The sequence below is a fragment of the Dermacentor albipictus genome, chromosome 2, assembly GCF_038994185.2.
Source record: "Dermacentor albipictus isolate Rhodes 1998 colony chromosome 2, USDA_Dalb.pri_finalv2, whole genome shotgun sequence".
Taxonomy (NCBI): Eukaryota; Metazoa; Arthropoda; class Arachnida; order Ixodida; family Ixodidae; genus Dermacentor; species Dermacentor albipictus.
The window spans coordinates 137,718,583-137,738,906 of record NC_091822.1 but is presented as its reverse complement, the minus strand read 5'-3'; the positions used below and the strand labels follow the sequence as shown (position 1 = coordinate 137,738,906).

The 20,324-nt window shown below is 48.4% G+C and overlaps 1 protein-coding gene across 1 annotated transcript in view; it reads right to left on the bottom strand.

Annotated features, from left to right (window-relative positions):
- Positions 1-10,495, bottom strand: part of LOC135917728 (E3 ubiquitin-protein ligase MIB2-like) — a 74,937-nt gene extending 64,442 nt beyond the window's left edge. The window contains exon 1 of the mRNA XM_065451303.1: positions 10,171-10,495. The gene's annotated coding sequence lies outside the window, so the exon portion shown is untranslated. The remainder of the gene's footprint in view (positions 1-10,170) is intronic.
- Between the last annotated feature and the right edge of the window lie 9,829 nt (positions 10,496-20,324).

The following is a 20,324-nucleotide window of genomic DNA, read 5'->3' as shown; positions in this document are numbered from 1 at the left end:
AAGACTGAGATTAACGCTCATACTGTGCGATATCTGCTGCCGACCTCTGATAATAGTGCACCTTTCGATATGCTTTTTTCTCATGGGAACGCACAGCTTGCGGAAAACGCGAATAATGGACTGAAATGCCGAAACGGTGGTACCTACAAGGGTACATTTTATCCAAATGACACTACACCTAAGACATGTTGATGGTGGACTTGATATACAACCGCAGTGGTACCCTATTTTGGTGAGGTGCTTGTCCTTACCACCCTTCTAAAATGAAACCAACGTTTCTACTCACAGCATGAATGTTGACTTCTCTGTGTGTGTGACTTTCTTTGTGCCCTCCATTCTCTGACTATGCAGAACTGGTGAATGTCGGGTTGAATGTTACTGTAATAAATACCACGAAAGAAAGAAAAAAATCTGCCGTGGTGCAGTGGTTAGAGTACTTGACTTGTGAGCGCGAAGATGTGAGTTCGAATTCTACTTTCCGGCACCTTTTTTTTTTTTTTTTAGCTCAGTAATTTTTTATCACGGCATAAATGCCTAATTTTAATAATTCCACCTTTGCGGAGCATGGAAGTATAATGACCGTTACTCCCTTGAGGAGCTTCGGAAAAGAGCAACTGTTAGTTCTCGAATGAGTAACGGCATGGCGAGTAACAGTTCATTGCTTCGCACTTACGCCCTAAGAGGAAGAATGGTTGTGGCAGATCAGTTTCTCCCCTAAAGGAGTAACCTCAATATCCCATTTCCTCCATTTCTTCTTAGAGTGTAGTGAACCATGTTCACACATTTGTTATAAATAAATCTATCCTTCTTATAGACATGTAATTTCGAGTGCACAAGTCCGTCCGTGCATTACAAATTGGACAACCTGCTTTATTATTCCTTGCAGAAAAGAAGTCACGCACATCTCGAAGATTAAAAACACCCAACCTATTTTGCCAGGCACTCTTCTGTCTCTGATATTACAAATTGTATAGTTTATTATTTATTTATCGAATCATGTATTTTATTATATCAAATTTCACATTCAAATAATGCATTAATTAAGGAGCGCACCTTTGCCCTACACCAACCAAGAACCCTATGATAGTTGAATTCTAGTTCATTCCCGGGTAGCTTCTGAAGTCTCGTCCAGACCCCGACTAACGCCAGGACTACGAATAAAAACAGGGCTTATTCCAGACCCATCTGGTCGTCGTCTCCTTCAGTCAGGGAGCTCACGGATGCGCGTGCCGTGCCGTGCCGATGCGCGTATGCACAGTTCCCCAGTGGGCGCAATACGCCACTTCATTCTCATAAACTCTGTCCGGGGGCTTTCTTTTCCGAGTTGATCGTCTACGTAGGCTCGGGTCTTCCTCAGTACTTGCGGCTTGACCTTTACTCGACTCTATATCGGTTTGCTCGCAGACTTCATCTGTCGATAGTTGATCAGGTTGCGAAACTCCGCTGCTGTTGGCCATTTCACTCTCCCTTTGTGAGGCAAAGACGGTTTCCTGCTGGAATTCCCGAAGTCGCGCTTTACCTACATGTCGCCGCTGTTCTCCGCCTTCCGTGTCGACCGTGATCAAGCGTCCACCAATGGCGGTAGTCATTGTGCCAGGCAGCCATCTCTGTCCAGTGCGGTTATACTGTCGCGACCAGAATCGTGTGCCGGGAGCAAACAACGGGGTAGGTGGTGCCGAGACCTGACTCCTGAGTGGAACACTTGGGACCTCTTGATCTGGGAAATGAACGCTTAATCTGGCCCTTGGTTGGGTTCTCAGAAACGTCTCTGCAGGCGATTTGTCGGCATTATCCTGTAGCGAAGCAAGAATTTGGCGAGTCGACATTGCAGCGACCCTGCTTTATTTTTCTTTAGTGCTTCTTTGTCGGTGAGCACCGCGCACTCTGCCACTCCGTTAGACTGCGGATACTAAGGAGCAGTTGTTACGTAACGCACATGGTTATCTCGGAAGAATGTCTTTGTCAGTGCGCCGGTAAATTGGGTTCAATTATCGCACACGACTGTATGAGGCAAGCCGAGACGGGCGAAAATGCTCCGAAGCACTTCTACTGTGGTATCAGCCATGGAAGTTTTCAGGGGCGCCGCCTCAATTCATTTCATCCCTGCGTCCACCAAGACAAGGATCATAAGCCCTTCCACCAGACGAGCAAAGTCGACGTGCAGCCTTGACTAGCACCTGTTGGTTACCAGCCAGCTTGAAGGAACCTGAGCCGCAGGTAGTGGCAAACACTGCACACATTGCGGACAACTTTTTACCAGGCTCTCTATATCTAGGTCCAGCCCCGGATAGGATACCAAAAGACCGTGAGTGCGAGGCTCTTTTTTTTTATTGAAATGAATATTAGGAGAGGTTGGCGCCTTTATGGTGGCACCGGCTACTCCTTGTCACTTGGCAAAGGAAACACACTTGCGTAAAAATGGAAAATAACGACACACAATATGACAATATGACAATATGACACTCAGTAGAACACTGGATGAATAAAAAATATACAGTCCATCAGTACATAAATCGCAAAGTTTTGTCCGTGAGTTCAATACACGTACGCATGTGTAAAGTCGGATATTTCGAACAGCCAAAACACACAACACGTGTAATACACTGCAACTACAGAACATAATTATACATATTCAGTAACACTAGCGATCACCACATAAACCAGTTATGAACCATGAGCAACATTTATGTTACTCATTTAGCGTATTCGGATCATCTGAAACTTAGTATTTTCCCAAAATTTTGGTGTCCTCTAAAAACCTTTTTCAGAGCAAGAAGTGTTCTTCATTGCTGTCATGCCCAGATCGGTTTCGTGCTACTCTTGCAGCATGAAGGAACGCGCCCTCTCTGGCAAAATAACGCGGTGCCCCCAATAAACTAATCCGTCACCCACTGTCAGTTCATGCCTATGAGTGAAAAATGTTGAAAACACTGCTCCGCACTCAATTGTCTTGGCCAGCCATACAGGATACACGCGATCACCTCACGAAGAAGTCAGTCTTCAGCAGTGTTGGCTGCTAGCTTCCGGGCACCCAGCGAAAGCTTGTTCAATGCTTGTGCGTGCAGCACATATTCCACAGACCTATTTTCTCCTGTATTTTCTAGATTAGCCGAAGGTAAGCGGCTCAAGGCATCGGTATTAGTGTTTAGGCTGTCCCTTCCAATACCCCAATTCGTACTGATGCGCGGACAAGAGTATCAGTAAGAATTGAATCCTGGCTGCGGTCATCTGTGGAATAGGCTTATCCTGGTGAAACTAAGGCAAGTCCTCCCATTCCTAACTGCGAGTGGTTTCTCACTGCTGCCGTTAATGTTCTCGGCCGAAAACCTATCGGGTAATCTGTACCTTTGCTGCGATGAGAGAGCACTGCACCCAAACCGTACATCGACGCGTCACATTCAAGCCTAAGTGGCTTACGCGGTAATAATAAATTAGAAAGTTCGCTTTTTTTATAGCATTCTTCGCTTCTTGAAATGCACTTTCTTGCGCCCATTCCCATTTCCAGACAACTCCCTTCGTCAGCAGGGCATACAGTGGTGCAAGCATAGTTGAGAGGTTGGGCAAGAATTTAGAGTAATACGTGATCAAACAACGAAAATATTTCCGCCGCCTCCCCGACGTTGGCGTCGGTGCACCTAGTATGGCACCGAAGTGGTTTTGCAAAGGATGCAGGCCTCTTTCGTCCACTCGGTGCCCGAGAAATTCCACTTGCCTTTCCCGGAACTTGCGTTTGATATTGTTCAGCTTCAGGCCGTTGTCACGCAGTCGCTAGAACACTTGTCGCAGTACCGTCATATCATGCTTTTCCGCGATGATAATATCATCTAGGTAGACTTTCACCCCTGGAAGGCGCTGCAGAACAGATTCCATGCGCCTTTGGAACAGAGCTGGTGCTGAAGCAATTCCAAAGGCGAGGCGATTGTAGCAGTACAGTCCATGATGCGTGTTTAGCACTGCTATCTTTTTAGCTTCTGTGTCTAGAGGAAGCTGGTTGTATGCGTTGCGTAGATCCAACGTACTCGACGCTTCACCTCCTGCTAGCGCTGCGAAGATATCGTCGACTTTAGGCAAAGGATACAGTCCTAAGTAAGTCACTTGGTTCACCATTAAATTGAAGCCCCCCAGAGCCCTATGTCGCCGTTCTTTTTTGCCACGGGAACTACTGCTGTTGTCCATTCAGAGACACTGATCTGGGAAAGCACTCCTTCTTGCACTAGGTAATCAGTCTCTGCTGAAACTTGTGTACGCATTGCATAGGGCACGATTCGGGCTTTGCAGAAATGATGTCGAGCGCCTTCCCTGATGTACAACTTCACAGGCGGATCTTTACAGCAGCTCAGCTTGTTGCCAAACAGCTGCGAAAATTCGTCAAGTAGCGTTCTAGCCTGCATGTCCACTTGGACGACATTTACACTCGGAGCACCTCTGGCATCCACCGGCCTTGCAAAACTCCTCTATGACCCGCCAACCGCAGAGAACTGGTCCTCGACATTCCACTATCACTAACGTGCTGCCCAAGGTTGTCACCCCGGACTTCACGTCCATAGTTAATTTGCCAATGATGGGCAAGGAACCAACGAAACACAATAGCCGCGGGGAAGTTTTTTTTTTTCCAGAGCTGGCCACCACCTGCGGTGTTTCTTGTATACACACTCTTGCGAACCGCACTCACCGGCGAGCCAGTGTCTATGATGATGCGCAGCTTCCGCCCTCCCCAATTCAAATCTTTTTCTAGAGGCCGCAATATGGCTCTGTTAGCCATGCTGTGCGCTACTAGAGCAAGCATAAATTATTCTTTCCTATGGCTTCATCCACGGCGTACCTACCTGAGGCCCGGAAACGCAACCGTGTGTCACACCGTAGCCAGGTGTCCTTTCCGGCCACACTGTCGGCATTTGGCGCTTCGATGTCGGCACCCATCGGTATCTTGCGGCCCGTGGCCACGTCCGCACAGAGGGTGACTGCTTTCCACGCTGCTGATTGGTGGTCGTGGCTTCCAGCACAGCTGTGGCTACAGGGTATTAACGATGCTGTTTCCGTTCCCCATGCTATTCTCCTGCATGTCTCGGACATCTTCTCGCACCTTTTCGGAAGCCCTGGCGAACTCTTCAGCCTCTTCCAAAGCTTCTGACGGGTCAACAAGGAACGCCGTGCATCGTCGTCCCGGATACCGCAAACGATGCGGTATCGTAACATACGGGTCGTCATGCTACAGAAGTTGCCAGCCTCCTAAGTTCAGCGATGAAGTGTTGGACACTCTCCCCTTGTCAGAGAAGAAGCGCCAGAAAGAGAAGAAAGGGTTGCCACTTCAAGGGACGCCGAGACGACGCGAAGGGCCCATGAACACTTCCCGGAAGAAAGCCGCCGCGAACTGGTACCAGCCCTATACTGAGAAGCAGCGCAGAAGACCAGTTGGGAGTAACAGTTCTCCTCTCCCATTCCCACGGCCAGACCCTCTCTCCGCCTTTACGCCCGCTGGATCACCATTCCTTTTATCAGGTTGACATTAATCTAAACAGCATAAATCCTAAAATTCATTGCATGCAGAAAACACCCTTAAATAAGAGGATACAAATAACTTGCAAAAACCCAAATCGTGCTTGGGGTTTGCTGGAATGAGAGCAGTTCAATAAACTTAATCTAAAACTCTAGTTTACTGACTGCAGTACTTATCACGGATGCGAAGTGGGTGTTGCGACAGAAAACTGGTGCGCACGTACGAGCAAAAGTACTACTATGCTGATGAAAAGTTTATAAGTGCATTCTGCAAAATCACATTTATGTACAGGAATGACATGACACTGGTCATAAAGGAATAGTTCATTACAGATGGGGTACACACATATGGGCATATAAGTATAAAACTAAATGCAACTTTGTCAGGTGCAAGCTTGACTTGAAATGATAGTCACTTTTCAGGAACAAGTGGCATGCTGAGATACTGGGAATCAATGCTTGTTCTTTCTCTTTTCCCGCAATGATCAGTTGCATAACACTTGTGAACAGACGAATCTCTGAACAACAGATGCTACATCCCATCTGCACCTATACAACTTTGCCACATGAAATGGGTAGCTCATTGACATGATCAGTTATGGATTGTGCAAACGCGTCATGCTGTTTCTTGCAGTCTTGTCTTTCATGAGTACTTGCATAATGTGAAAAAAGTACCTTGATGTCCTAAATGTTACGTACATATAACAACACAACTATTCTTTTCCCGAGGTCAGAGGAGGCTTTCGTGTCATTAAATGAATTGACGTTCTTTAACAACGACTATGCGACAGGTGCTTGCATGTGAACAAGCGTATGTAGCCTCCCAAAGGCAAGCGCGTTGACGAAAGTATCTTTCAGCCATATTGGCAACGAAACTTTCCCATAGGCTTTTTTTGCGAAAAAGCCAACCACACATCTGTTGAACTGGCAAATTTTTCTTTTATGCTACAAGTCTGTCCTGCTTTCCTTGCAACGAGTCCTTTTACATGTGTCTACGAAAGTGGAGTTTTTCATAAGGTTCTTTTCTTTTTTTGTCTACAACTTTGATGTTTCTTTGGCAACAATTTATTGCGCATTTTCCAAATCTCTTCATACAGCAGCCATTCTTTCTTAGAAAGCTTCTTTGCAACGAGGCTCTAAACCTGTTGAAATACTATTCATGTAGTTTTCTTAATGTAACAATTAGCAGCCTTGCATTTAAAACTTTTCTTTTGTCCGCAATAGATAGCTTTCTTTTGCACTAGTTAAGAAGCAGTACCTAAATATGTGGAATTAGATATTGCTACTACAAGTACGTACGTCATCGTACGACTATTCAATATTTGATACTTACAATTTTTATCCATTTCATGGTTGAAAAAAAAAACGCTCACATCTACTTCTTCTACAATGCACAAAGGTGCACCCAAGCCATAGTTGTGCTTTCTGAAGTCTTATTTTGCTGCATTCAATAATGGAAAAAAGCAGCTTTTTGGGGGGAACATGATTGTGTTGTTTTGTATATTCTGTGTTTTTTTTGCTATTGTATTGTGAATAGGTAAGTATATAGCAGACAGGTACACAGCCTCTCAATGGCACAGACATTTATTAGATACACGTGAATTCGCACCCTGCTCAGCTACCTTACAAAACTATGCTGATTGTGGAGAGCCTATATGTCTACGATGTGGTCTAAGGGTAGCTGTGCAGTGCTACTGTGAAGCTAGTTATAGTTCTCACAGCAGTGCATTAACCTTATTGCTTAATTATTATAACAAGAAAACATCATCAGCTAGGTAGTAAGGGTGAGAAAAATAATTTATGCAATTCACCAAACATTCAAGCAGAATATGACTACATATCATGTGGTACTTAGTATTTATAGCGATTAAGATAATGATATAAGGGCTGTTGTGCTAATCTGGTTTATTTGTTGTGTTCAAACATAGGCTATGAAGTTGAGTTTAATATGTCTAGGTATTTACGAAATTGGGAAGGTGGCAGTGAGACTCCTTAGGAAAGCAAAACCTCAACCGTACTAATGGCATGGCTTCATTATATAATTTCATCACTGCTTGTTTAGAAATATCATGGTGGATTAATACTTATAAAATGCTACACCAGCAAGGCTGAACATCTATCCTTACTTCTCAGATTAAAGAATGATAAAGAGTTATGATTTGAAGCACATTTTGGTAACAAATGTACACCACGCTCATTTCAGTCTAATGGAAAGAGGTGATTGTGGCCAGCCATGCTATTATGCCATGCGTACAGGAATACAGGAGAGACGGGTGCTATTACATGTTAATAGAGTAAACAAGTAGCTGCGACTTGTAAGGTCATTTTACTCCACAGAGAATGCTCCAACAAGGTTTTTGTAACTATAAGCAATACGAGGACGAGTTAAAGATTAGTTGTAACAAATGAATTTGTATAGTACAGGTGAATGTGCACCCGATTTGCCACTACGATTTTTTATATTGGAACAATTTTAGGTTCAGCACAGAGTCTGAGTCACTGTGGCTTCTTAACTGCAAATTTCTGTGTCCCGTTTGACAGTGCTCATAGGGCTAGCTGCATTTGTTTGACTGCTTATGGAGAGACTAGGTGATAACAGAACACGTCCACATTGCAGATTTACAATGAACATCTTCTGAATTCATCACAAAGCTCCACCTAACAAACCATCCGTTGGTTATGAAAATAAAAAAAACGGCAACAAACATCCCCTTACTTTCTTGTGCTGCCCTGCACATGGTTCTAATGAACTAATGTCTATAATGCAGATATTATGTTCTTTCATTATAGGTTGGGGCAAGTTGTACTGACACAATGAACGTGCATCCATTGCCTACTAGCTACTGCATGTTGGAATTGGTGGGACAGCAGGCATGGCAAACATTGTCCTATTTGTGTCTTGAGCACCACATGAACCAGCATTTCATTTCCTTGTCACGTGCCTGTTTAACCAATTGCTGACTAAGAAAGACAACTATAAACCACTTGCTACATCAACTATTTTGCATGAAAGATCACTCCACTCGTTGCAAAGCCTATTGAGAGTTTTAGGTTTGGTGGACGCAATCGTTGGGGCCCCAAGTGCTATAGGCCCTCAACGCTTTCGTACCCCTAATGTAAATCTCTCTAGTCACTTGATAATCTTAGTTTGCTTTGAGATGAAACACAGTTGCTGAGCACCTGGGCATGTTAGCCTATGCACTTCTAATTTTTTTAATGTGGCTTTAATTCATGTCACTACATGAATGACATTTGGGGCATGCCCGACTCAATAAAATATCATGACTACTTTGCTATAGCTTACTGGCTTCATGCATCTTGTACAAGCTTCGTTTTATCTAGGGAAAATAATAAAAAGAGAACACGTGAATGAATGATGTTGACAGCAGCAAGCGGTATCAAGGCGATCACCCGTGATTGTCACCAATGCTGAGAGAGGAAGCATGCCTGTATGCACTTGGACCACAGGCTATACATTGTTTAAATGTTGACAGAGGTATGGATAAATAGTGAAGGGGCAGCAGATTGGCAACTCGGGCCTTTTCACATGGGCATTACGGCCTTGTGTGCCCCCATTAACATCTGCCATCTCTTAAGAAATGAATGAGATAACAATACTTTTATTTGCCGGAACATTTTAGCACCAACAAGAAATGTAACCTTTAGGTGATTTCATGCCTATGCTTTGCCTATGCCTATGATTTCATGCCATGCATTTCATGCCTATGTCTTTTCAGCAATATAAATAACTATTTATTTTCATGCAAACATTCTGCTCTCGAAAACATATCTGATAAGCACCTCTGCCTAAAGTAACTATCATGCATATATATCATTTTTATGTCTGTCATAATCAATTGTAATCAATGGCTTAAGACGTACTGGTGGGCTAGTAGGTAATTCATGATGTAATATGCAGCGCACTTCGAAACAATGACGTAACACCGAATGAACAAGCACTAGCTCTGTGTATGTATCACACAGCGCTCGTGTTTGTTCATTCTGTGCTACGTCATTGTTTCGAAGTCGCATTGGTCGCTAGCACACGAGGCTGCCAACGTGCTGTTGCATGTCGCCAGCCCCTCGCTACTCGTTTGGCCAACCAGAGGGCGCATGTGAATCGCACTGCACCGTGCGGTACCGGCATAAATGCAATTTTGTGACCGGTTGCGGACGACCCGCCTTCCATGAACCACCCGAAGAATCGCCATAGTTTGCGGTCTTCATCATTCAATGTTCGTGCTTATTGTTATATATGGTCTTTCAGGCCATTTGCTTTAACTTTCGCAATATAGTACATAACGACGAAATCAAGCAACCGCATTTCAATTTATTCTTGGAGGAGTTGGTGATAGACTGCATGCTGCTCCTGCCAGCGCTTCAGAAACTTCCGTGAGGAGTCGTTTGAGCACCTAACAGCAGAAAAAATGGACGGGTTTCTTACTGTAGACAGCATTTGTGCGCCGTTGACACCCACGTCGACTGAAGCAAATGTGCGGCGCATTTCTCGAATAACTTTGAACTCGGCCGAGGCAACTGCCATCTGTACGCGTCGTAGCAGGCACAGTTAGTGGTTGACGCATGCTGCTATATATAGAGCATACATATAACCAAAGAAGTAGTGACAAAAACACACAGAGAGGAAGCGGAAAAGAAAACAAAATGATTTCTCACCGCTTTCAAACACGCCAAGACGAATCCGTAAAGCGGTTATGCTGAAAGCCACTGCCGAACAAGCAGACGTCATCCGGCAGACTGTTTACAAGGCACCTCCCACTTCTTCAAGGGTTAACGTAGCACTGCACGCACAAACACGATCAATCGCGTAGGAGGCATAATTCCGTATGGGGCTCGGCACAAGTACAGCGCACCATGCTTTCTTCAGCGTAGGTGCACAGTGATCTTCGCGGGTAAAAACGACGCCTAGGAACGGCACCAAACGGGCTTGTTCGGGCTGTGTATACGCTGAGCGAGCGGATGGCGGGTACGCAGGACGCGTTTGCGCCAACCGTCTGCAATCAGTTCCGCCTTCTTCCAGCTAGGCGGGTGAGATAAGCCGTAAAGTGCTGTGCAGCGCCTCGGAAGAGATATCGAGACTAGCGAGGGCGAAGTGTCAACCACAGCCGTGTGTCGTGCTCAAGGGACGCGACTGAGTGACAGTATATAGCTGCATTTAATCATTGGAGCAGTACAAGCACCAGAAACCAGTACGTGATGGGAGATTACTTAAGTGAAGCAGAGTTCAGCACTGCTGACCACTGAGATCTAATGTACAGTGGACTCATCACAATAAACTTTCTTTGCATCAGGCTTTAAAACCAGAAATTTAATAAATTCTTATTTATAGTCCAAACTTTATTGTAGCCATGTGCGGTTGTCATTCCCTTTTCTTTTTATTTGTAGCGTTGGACTGAAGTGGTCCCGTGAGAAAAGTTTGTTGGAGCGATTGAATAACAACTTTATTGCCAACACTTCCATAGGATAGTAACACGTGTGCGTGTGTGCGTGTGTGCGTGTGTGCGCGTGTGCGCGTGTGCGTGTGCTCGTGTGTGTGTGTGTGTGTGTGTGTGTGTGTGTGTTTGTGCGCGTGCGTGTGTGTGCGTGTGTGTGTGTGTGTGTGCGCGTGCGTGTGCGCGTGTGCGCGTGCGTGTGTGCGTGTGTGCGTGTGTGCGCGTGTGCGCGTGTGCGTGTGCGCGTGTGCTCGTGTGTGTGTGTGTGTGTGTGCGTGTGTGTGTGTGTTTGTGCGCGTGCGTGTGTGTGCGTGTGTGTGTGTGTGTGTGCGCGCGTGCGTGCGTGCGTGCGTGCGTGCGTGCGTGCGTGCGTGTGTGTGTGTGTGTGTGTGTGTGTGTGTGTGTGTGTGTGTGTGTGTGCCATGGAGTCCGCACTATGCTTACATAACCCATCACTGATTAGGTCTTCCCCACATGTTCATAGTTGAAACGCTACGACTATAACCTAAGAACAAGGTTATGCCCTCAAAGGTACATCCAAAATAGCGGGAAAAACACTCTCACCATCCACAAACTCAAGCGGACGGCAGTGTCGATATCCCACCTAATCCGCCGAGTTTCTGCACACCACCGGGGTATGAAGGAGCATGACCTATGTCGTCTCATTCATGCCTTCGTCCTCAGCCGCTTTCTCTTCACGCTCCCCTAGCTTAAACTCCAGGGCAGAGAAATCTCCACCCTGGATGCCATGATTCGAACAGCATTTAAGACAGCACTACACCTACCTCTAAATACCTCCACCGAAAAACTCTTCCAGCTAGGCCTACATAACACGATAGGTGAGCTTATTGAGGCCCACCGACAGACACAATACATACGTCTCGCGAGAACCACCACCGGCAGACACATCCTAAACACCCTCGGTATCAGGATACCAGCCACGGATCCCACACAGCTCCAGGTTCCTCACCACATTCACCGCGAACTTCTTATTAAACCTCTCCCTAGAAACATGCACCCCACCTACCACGAACCCCGCCGCAGAGCTCGCGCACGGGCGCTCCACAAACACTATGGCACGGAACCGGATGCTGTGTGGTTGGATGCCGCATGGACAAGTGAGGATGCGATTGTTGCCATCACGAACCCCTCCCTACAACCGATTACCACCTTCCACATATCCCCAACTGTCCCTTGGGAGGAGGCTGAAGAGGCCGCCATTGCCCTAGCTATTACGCGCACATAGGCCCGGTATATATTACCGGACTCTAAAACTGCGATACTAAATTTTGCTCGTGGGAGAGTTCACGTCCTGGCATTTCGCATACTGAGCTCCCTCGCTGCACACCCGCCCCGCCACATGGAGCTCATATGGGTGCCTGCCCACTCTACGAATCTTGGAAACGAGGCTGCCAACGCTTTAGCCCGAGGTTCTCTCAACCGGGCACCGGCGGCCTCCGATCCAGGGTTCTCACGGGAGCGCATGCATTCATTCAGTGAACTGACGCAAGCCTGCAAAGCCGAGCGTCGGCTCTACACCCACCCCATCCCTCCCTCGACAATTATCACCAGACACTATGGAGGCGGCTCCAAACACGCACCTTACCCTCCCCTTATATACGCTCGCGCTATCACCACGTCCACACTGAACCCTCCTGTACCCTCTGCCACCACCCCAAAGCCACTCTCGACCACATACTCTTCCTCTGCCCGGCGGATCCTCCCCCGCGGGGCCTGGAGCACCTTACTACTTGGGAGGCTTGGGAGACCCTACTGCGCTCCGAGGACCCGACCAAGCAAGCCATCGCCACAGACAGGGCTGCCAACGTCATGAGCCTCCGGCACATGAACGTTTGAGTGCACTGGGGCCGTGCGGGGGCCCAAGGACCTGCGTGTCTGCAACTCCTCTGTGTGCATTAAAGCTATCACCACCACCACCCTCAAAAGAGAATGCACGTGCTTCTTTCTTTTTCATTTTTTAGCAATAACAAATTATGGTTGAATCGATGTATCTAAGCAAAAGCCTTGTACATGTGCCCACACTACAATACAATTATTGTGCAGAATTCGGCATTTGGACAGAATCCCTATCAAGAAACATGAGCTCCCCTTAGCCGGCTTCTTCCTCTGCAGTAAGTTAGCCGCACAGAATGCTCATCGATTACCAGGCATGCGGGCACTATAATTGTAATCTGCGAAATCATTTGACATCCCTGTCGTCAAGCCTTCGGAGCAAAACGAGACAAAGTCTAGACTAAGTAGGACAACGAATACACAGAGCGCAAGAAGTGAGGCGCCTGTTATATGTCCGGTGATTTCTCTTCCGTTTAATGAAGCGCTCTTAACTACGTCCCCAACTAACAACTATGGCAAAAAATATTAGTGGTTTATTGACAACTATAGTGATATATATGGTTATTGCTATACCGATGGAATACAGACTCATACACGTAACTTCGTGGTTGTTATCGTCTTTATTTTACCTCACTCGTTACCACAGTGACCATATCTTCGTGGTCGCTGTGGTACGCCGCGATCGCAACTTCAAGTATGGTTGTTCAGTCAGCATGGAAATGGTAAGCTGTACGTGGATTGGATTAAAGCTCGTCCCTATGGCTTCAAATTCTTCTTCGTCACACTTATTAATTTGCGAATTGGTAATTTCCAACAAAGTATTGCATTAAAAATGCAACACTTCGCAATTAAGTAGGACTACAAAAATATGTTTAGGAAACTATGAATGCCTAAAGATTTGGTAAGATAAAGTACAATATAAAATGTCGCAAGGACCTTTCAAGCCACAAGCGCGGAATTCAAACACGTCTATTTATGTAATTAACCACTACTGGCGTGGTACAGAAACTATCGCATCTAGTCACCGTAGCGAAACGAGCTCAGTGACTGAGTTCCCGTTACCGTATTCTAATATACTTATAAGTTCTCGTCTAATGGCTTTTTTTCTAGGAAACGAGATGGTAAAGCATCCCGCCGACAAGTACGTCGTGCCATCTATGGTGAACTTCCTCTACCTTAACTCTTCCCTGCATGTCCTTCGAGATTACAATCCCGCTGAGGCGACTCCATAGATGGGAGGCTCCAAACCAAAGAGGTTATATCAACCTACTGGAGTGGCAGTATCTGCCGCTGCCTACGAGAGCAAGCGAAGCCGCAGCGGCCATATTGGTAGGGGCAAAAAAAGCGCGTCCCCAGCATAGGCAGCCACGGAATACACGCTGCATTCCGTTGCATTCCTGGTTCCACGATAAAAATTTCAGGGAAAGAAACTCTTTAGGATGGCTATCAGTCCCCAAATTTCACTGACATCATGCGTCGGCAAACTGATGGAGCACGTGGTCCTAGACCGTCTCAATGAACACGTAGAAGATGGGGACGAGTTACCCCACTCTATGTTTGGTTTCAGGCCACACCTGTCCTCCCAAGATGTGCTCCTTCAGGTAAAAAGGCAGGTGATGCAACCCGAAAGTCCGGCGGACGCTCGCCGATTCCGGTGCCTCCTGGGCCTCGACCTGAAGAAGGCCTTCGACAATGTCGCCCACGCAGCGGTGCTCGAGGGCCTGACCCAACTGGGTGTCGGAAACCGAGCGTACCAATACGTCCGAGACTTTCTCACCGACCGGAAGTGCCGGATCAAAGTCGGCGAACATGAAACTGAATTTATAGAGCTGGGGAGCCGAGGCACGCCGCAGGGATCAGTCATCTCCCCTTTTCTCTTTAACGCGGCGATGCGCGGGCTCCATGTTCGGTTTCCGCGCAGGCCTGTCCACACAAGATGTGCTACTTCAAATCAAGGAAGAAGTCCTCAGTAACGTTTCACGCAGCGGCGAACACGTCATCCTAGCAATCGACATCAAAGGGGCTTTCGACAACGTCAGCCACCAAGGAATCCTAGAAGGGCTGGCCAACACCAACTGCGGCGAGCGAACGTACAAGTATGTTCAGAGCTTCCTGAGCCACCGCACGGCGGAGCTGAAGATGGGAGAGATCTAGACTCCAGTGTACCACCCTCCCAACAAGGGCACACCGCAAGGTGCTGTCATCTCTCCCACGCTGTTCAACGTCGCCATGATCAGTCTCGTAAGCAAACTGCAGGACGTAGCAGGTCTTCGGCACGCAATCTACGCAGACGATATAACGCTCTGGACCACAACAGGGTGCCTCGTTGAAAAAGAAGAACGGCTGCAAACTGCAGCAAATATCATTCAAGATTACGTCGGCCAACGGGGTCTACAATGCTCCCCCGAGAAATCTGAGCTCCTACGAGTCTGGCGAGGCCGGGGTAACCACACAGTCCCCACAGACCCAACAAGAAGACTCGAGGTACGCCTCCACGGGGCCCTCATACCAGAGAAGCCATTGCTGAGGGTGCTGGGCATGTGGCTGCAGTCCAACCAGCGGGCCACACACACCCTTACACTCCTTAAAACCAGTGTCAAGGCGGTATCACGCATGATCTCCCGCGTAACATCCAAGAACAGAGGCATGAAGGAAAGGGACACCCTCCGACTGGTCAGTAGCCTGGTGGTGAGCAGAATCACATACAGCCTGCCTTACTACCACCTTACACAGTCCGAGACAAAGCAGGCCGACACACTTTTGAGGATGGCTTTGAAGACCGCTCTCCGCCTGCCGATGAGTACATCGACTGAAAAATTATTGGCGCTAGGGTTGCACAACACCCTCAGCGAACTGACAGAAGCCCATTACGTCTCGCAACAACAGAGACTTGCGCGGACTCGCACGGGCCGGCAGGTCCTACAAACCTTGGGGTTCCCAGCAATAACAACACGAACCCAAGAAACCTGCTTGATACCTCGTCACGTCCAGGACAGGTTTCACCTTGCCCCGATACCACGCAACATGGACCCTAACCTACACTCCGGCAGGAGGAGAGCAAGGGCCCAGTACATGGAGAAAGCGTTCAGGTTCAGTACAACGGCCCGTTTTACGGACGCCGCCATGTATGGGACGAACAACAAGGGCGCACTTGCGCATGCGACCACCGAGGCTACGTTGCCTCCGCGGCATCGACCCGACCCTGCACGATTACGGAAGCCGAAGAGCTGGCCATCGCGTTAGCCATCCGCGAGGGCCTACACGCAAACCAACCAATGACGATCCTCACGGATTCCCAGCAGGCCTGTCGCAACTTCCTACAGGGTAGAATTGGAAGACCTGCTGCCCAAGTCCTAGCCGGAACACTGAAGGAGGACTCTGAGGACTTCACCACCCAAACCATCATCTGGATACCGGGCCACACTGGCATCACGGGCAACCTGCAAGCCGACAGAGCAGCTCGAGGATTCGTACATAACCGAGCACTCATCACGCCAGCTGCAGAAGACCTGGACCCTGTCGACCTCGAGTATTCAGCCATCGTGAACTACCACAGAGGGCGTCGCTTGCGATATCCACCACCCCATCGAAACCTAACGACAGAAGAAGCCGCTGCCTGGCGTAGGCTCCAGACAGGCACTTACACGAACCTACACATATTACATCGCATACACCCCACAGCCTACAGGGACGAATGCCCATGTTGTGGGGCCACACCAACCCTATACCACATTACGTGGGAGTGCACACAACACAACATAGAACACCCAGACACGAACACAACAAGGGAGCAATGGGAGGCACTGCTCTCCAGCTCGGCCCTCGACGACCAGCTCAAGCTCATTAAGAGAGCTGATAAGATGGCAAGAGCCAGCGGAGCCCTGGACTAAGGGCCCCGACCACCACGTGACACCGTGACACCGTGACGTCACGACAGAGGAGAAACGGGGCTCCAAACTCGCGCCGTCGCCTTCAAGGCTGACCACGTGACACCGTGACGTCACGACAGAGGAGAAACTGTGCTCCAACTCGCGCCGTTGCTTGCGGCGTCGCGGCGGTATATAAGCAGCTGCGCTTGTTTCTAGGTGGCTTTGGCTCAACTCTTGCAAGATGGGCTGGGTGGGAATCGAACCAGGGTCTCCGGAGTGTGAGACGGAGACGCTACCACTGAGCCACGAGTACGATGCTTCAAAGCGGTACAAAAGCGCCTCTAGTGAATGCGGTGTTGCCTTAGAAACGAGCTGTTTCTAAGGCTCAGGCGTGCGTCGCTTGCTCAGGCGCACATTTCGTTGCCGCGCCGAACGCTGCGTTGCTCGACGCTCACCGCGTCCAATGCGGGGCGCGTAGTCGCTGCGCCGTAGCCCATTGTCTTACACCCCTTGGCGGGTCGACGGGAACGCTGTCGCGTTCCACTCTTGAAGGCGAAGCAGAGTAACGCATGAGTTGTTTCTTCGTCTAGCAGAACCAAATATAGCCAAGCAACAGCAGTTCACCAGGCTAAACAGTGGTTCAACAACTAAAATAAAGGCTAGTATGCTTCGCATCCTGGGCTTAACCTTAGCAAAGCCACAGCAGTTTTATCTGATTATTCTTTTAATAAAGTTTATCTATCTATCTTCCCAACATTTTATGAAGAGCTCATAAATTTTGGTACAAGCTGCTAAGCCTATTTTCTCAAGAAAGGCACGGCAATTTATACATTTAGTATCGTAATACCTCGGAGATTTGTATACTGAATCCAGAGTTCCCTTCATCGAACTTTGCTGTGGATCTTCTTTCATGCGCAATATATATGTACTTAAGGAAATTGATGCCTCCTCTCTATTGCGTCGATGATGATGATGATGAAAAACTTTATTTATCCCTCTTTAAAGGGAAGGGGGCAATGGAATAGAGGGTGGGGGAGGAACTACTTGGAGTAGGCCTCCTTTATCCTCTCAGCCCACTCCAGGATGGCCTCCTGAAGATCGGGCCTGGAGCTGCGCAAGGCAGCCTCCCACTGCTCCTCACTAGAGAGAACGTTTGTTGATATAAAATCTGCGTTGCACGGGCCCAGTTGGGAACATTCAGAGAACATAAACAATCAGTCAGCAATGCTACACAAACATAGGAACAGCATAAAACACCTTTCAGTGACACTTTGGTTTTTCAAAATGTATATACAGGGTGTCCCAACTATCAAGCAGCACGATTTAAAAAAATGGCTGTGGCTTAGGTAAGGTTAAGCCCAGGATGCGAAGCATACTAGCCTTTATTTTAGTTGTTGAACCACTGTTTAGCCTGGTGAACTGCTGTTGCTTCGCTATATTTGGTTCGGCTAGACGAAGAAACAACTCATGCATTACTTCTTCGCCTTCAAGAGTGGAACGCGACAGCGTTCCCGTCGACCCGCCAAGGGGTGTAAGACAATGGGCTACAGGGCAGCGACTACGCGCCCCGCATTGGACGCGGTGAGCGTCGAGCAAAGCAGCGTTCGGCGCGGCAACGAAATGTGCGCCTGAGCAAGAGACGCACGCCTTAGAAACAGCGCGTTTCTAAGGCAACACCGCATTCACTAGAGGCGCTTTTGTACCGCTTTGAAGCGTTGTACTCGTGGCTCAGTGGTAGCGTCTCCGTCCCACACTCCGGAGACCCTGGTTCGATTCCCACCCAGCCCGTCTTGCAAGAGTTGAGCCAAAGCCACTTCTCCTCTGTCGTGACGTCACGGTGTCACGTGATTTCATGGTCACCGCCGCGCCTGAGGAGCTGGGTTGAGCCCTCGTAATATGCTTCGCATAAAATATGCAATTGTAGCGCAGCTAGACCGAAACAATGTTGTTTGTCGTCGCTTGGAGATACTCAGAATATACGTACATATGTACACAGATCGAAAAGTGGCAAAATTTCTTATCAAAGCCATTAGTTTACTTTGTTTACAGGAACCTTCCTGAGAAATGTGACGTCAATCCGAGCATTTTTGGCGTGCTTTCGCTCTTTGCGGCATCGGCCATTTTTCATCACGGCGCAGTTTCACCAAGGTCACCCGCCAACATAGACACCTAAGGCTTTCGCCTTAAGGTGGGCCCGCGCGTCTCTCTTCAGCGCGAAGCGGCGAGAACACAGCGCTCGAAGCTATCAGGAGTCGGCACACTCTGTCTGCATCGCAAATCAGGTTCAGGATATGGTCGGAGCGGCGCACAATGGTTCGACGCGGACGAATAAGGTGGCAAAGAGCGATAGCAGCCTATAATGATCGGAACGTCATCAGAGCACGTGACGCTGCCACCTGCCTTAATTTGCTTGCTTGCCTCATCAGTTTACCTCGCGCAGCAGTCCGCCGCAGTTCGTGTGGCCTGTTGTGCCATTACCACAAGCCCGGATTCCGAATCTGCAAGATGCAGAATCTATCCTGCGAGCGCCCTAATTCTCCCTTCACAAGTCAAGGTGCTGAGCCGTCAAGCAGCGGTGTCCTGCGGGAGAAGCATCGGCAGGCGACGTGTTTAGACGTGTCAGCGTGTGCCAGACAGCCCGGCGCCGCACCTCCTTTTGCATGGAGGTCTCCGCGCGCGCGAACTTTGAACCGGGTGGCCAGCGCGGTCGCTGGTTGGACCCCTCGGACGACCGTCGTGTGCTGACTTTGTATTGGGCCGTTTGAGTGACAATGGTTCTCGGGGATTATAAAGCGGCGAGGAGGCCGCCTCGAAAACAGGATCCGCCGACCCACCGGGAGACAGTGTCGCTCCCGACTGGGGTGAGATGTGTCACGCGTTTTCGCCGTACGTCGCCGTGCGAGAACAGTCGCGTTTGTTGTGAGCACTCGGCCCCAGTGCCGACCCGTTCATGTCCTGTATGATAACCTGTATATAATGTATAAAGTCCCTTTTGTTATTCTCATCGACGCCAGGCTCGGAGTCTTCGCTACCAACGCTCTGTCACGAAACGGGTGACGAGCGCTACGGGACCACAAAGTCGTAATAGTGGTGCAGCGGTGCAAAGTCCGTAACACTGGATGGCAGCGACGGGATTGACCGGCATCAGCTACCTCGGCGCGGTGAGTGCCTGAAGTTTACCTCAAACACCAGACTTTCTTTGACACAGGTTATAGTAGCTTAGGGAAGGATTTGGTGTTGCATTGTGATAACCTTGTGTGTTTCAAGCCTAGTAAGAGTGTTTTGAAAACCAGGGGATGCTGAGGGGGTAAACAGGGCAGTGTGTGATATACTTGCATATGTCTTACTAGTAGTGTTATAGTAGCGTACGGCAGGTATATTCAAAAAGGGTAAACAGCAGGAGGACAGTGTGAACGATGGAGAAGTACAAGGTGAAGGAACTTCTCGAAATTTGTGAGGAGTTGGGCATTGAGTTGGGCTCAACCAAAAGAAAGAATGCGATCCTTGAGGTCATGAGGACCGGGGACGTAACGGCTGAGGAAGCCGCAGAGGCCTGGGCGGATATAAATGAACGTCGGGAAAGGGAGGAAAGGAAAGAAAAGGAACGTCGCGAGGAGGAAAAGAGGGAGAAGGAACGTTGCGTGGAGGAAAGGAG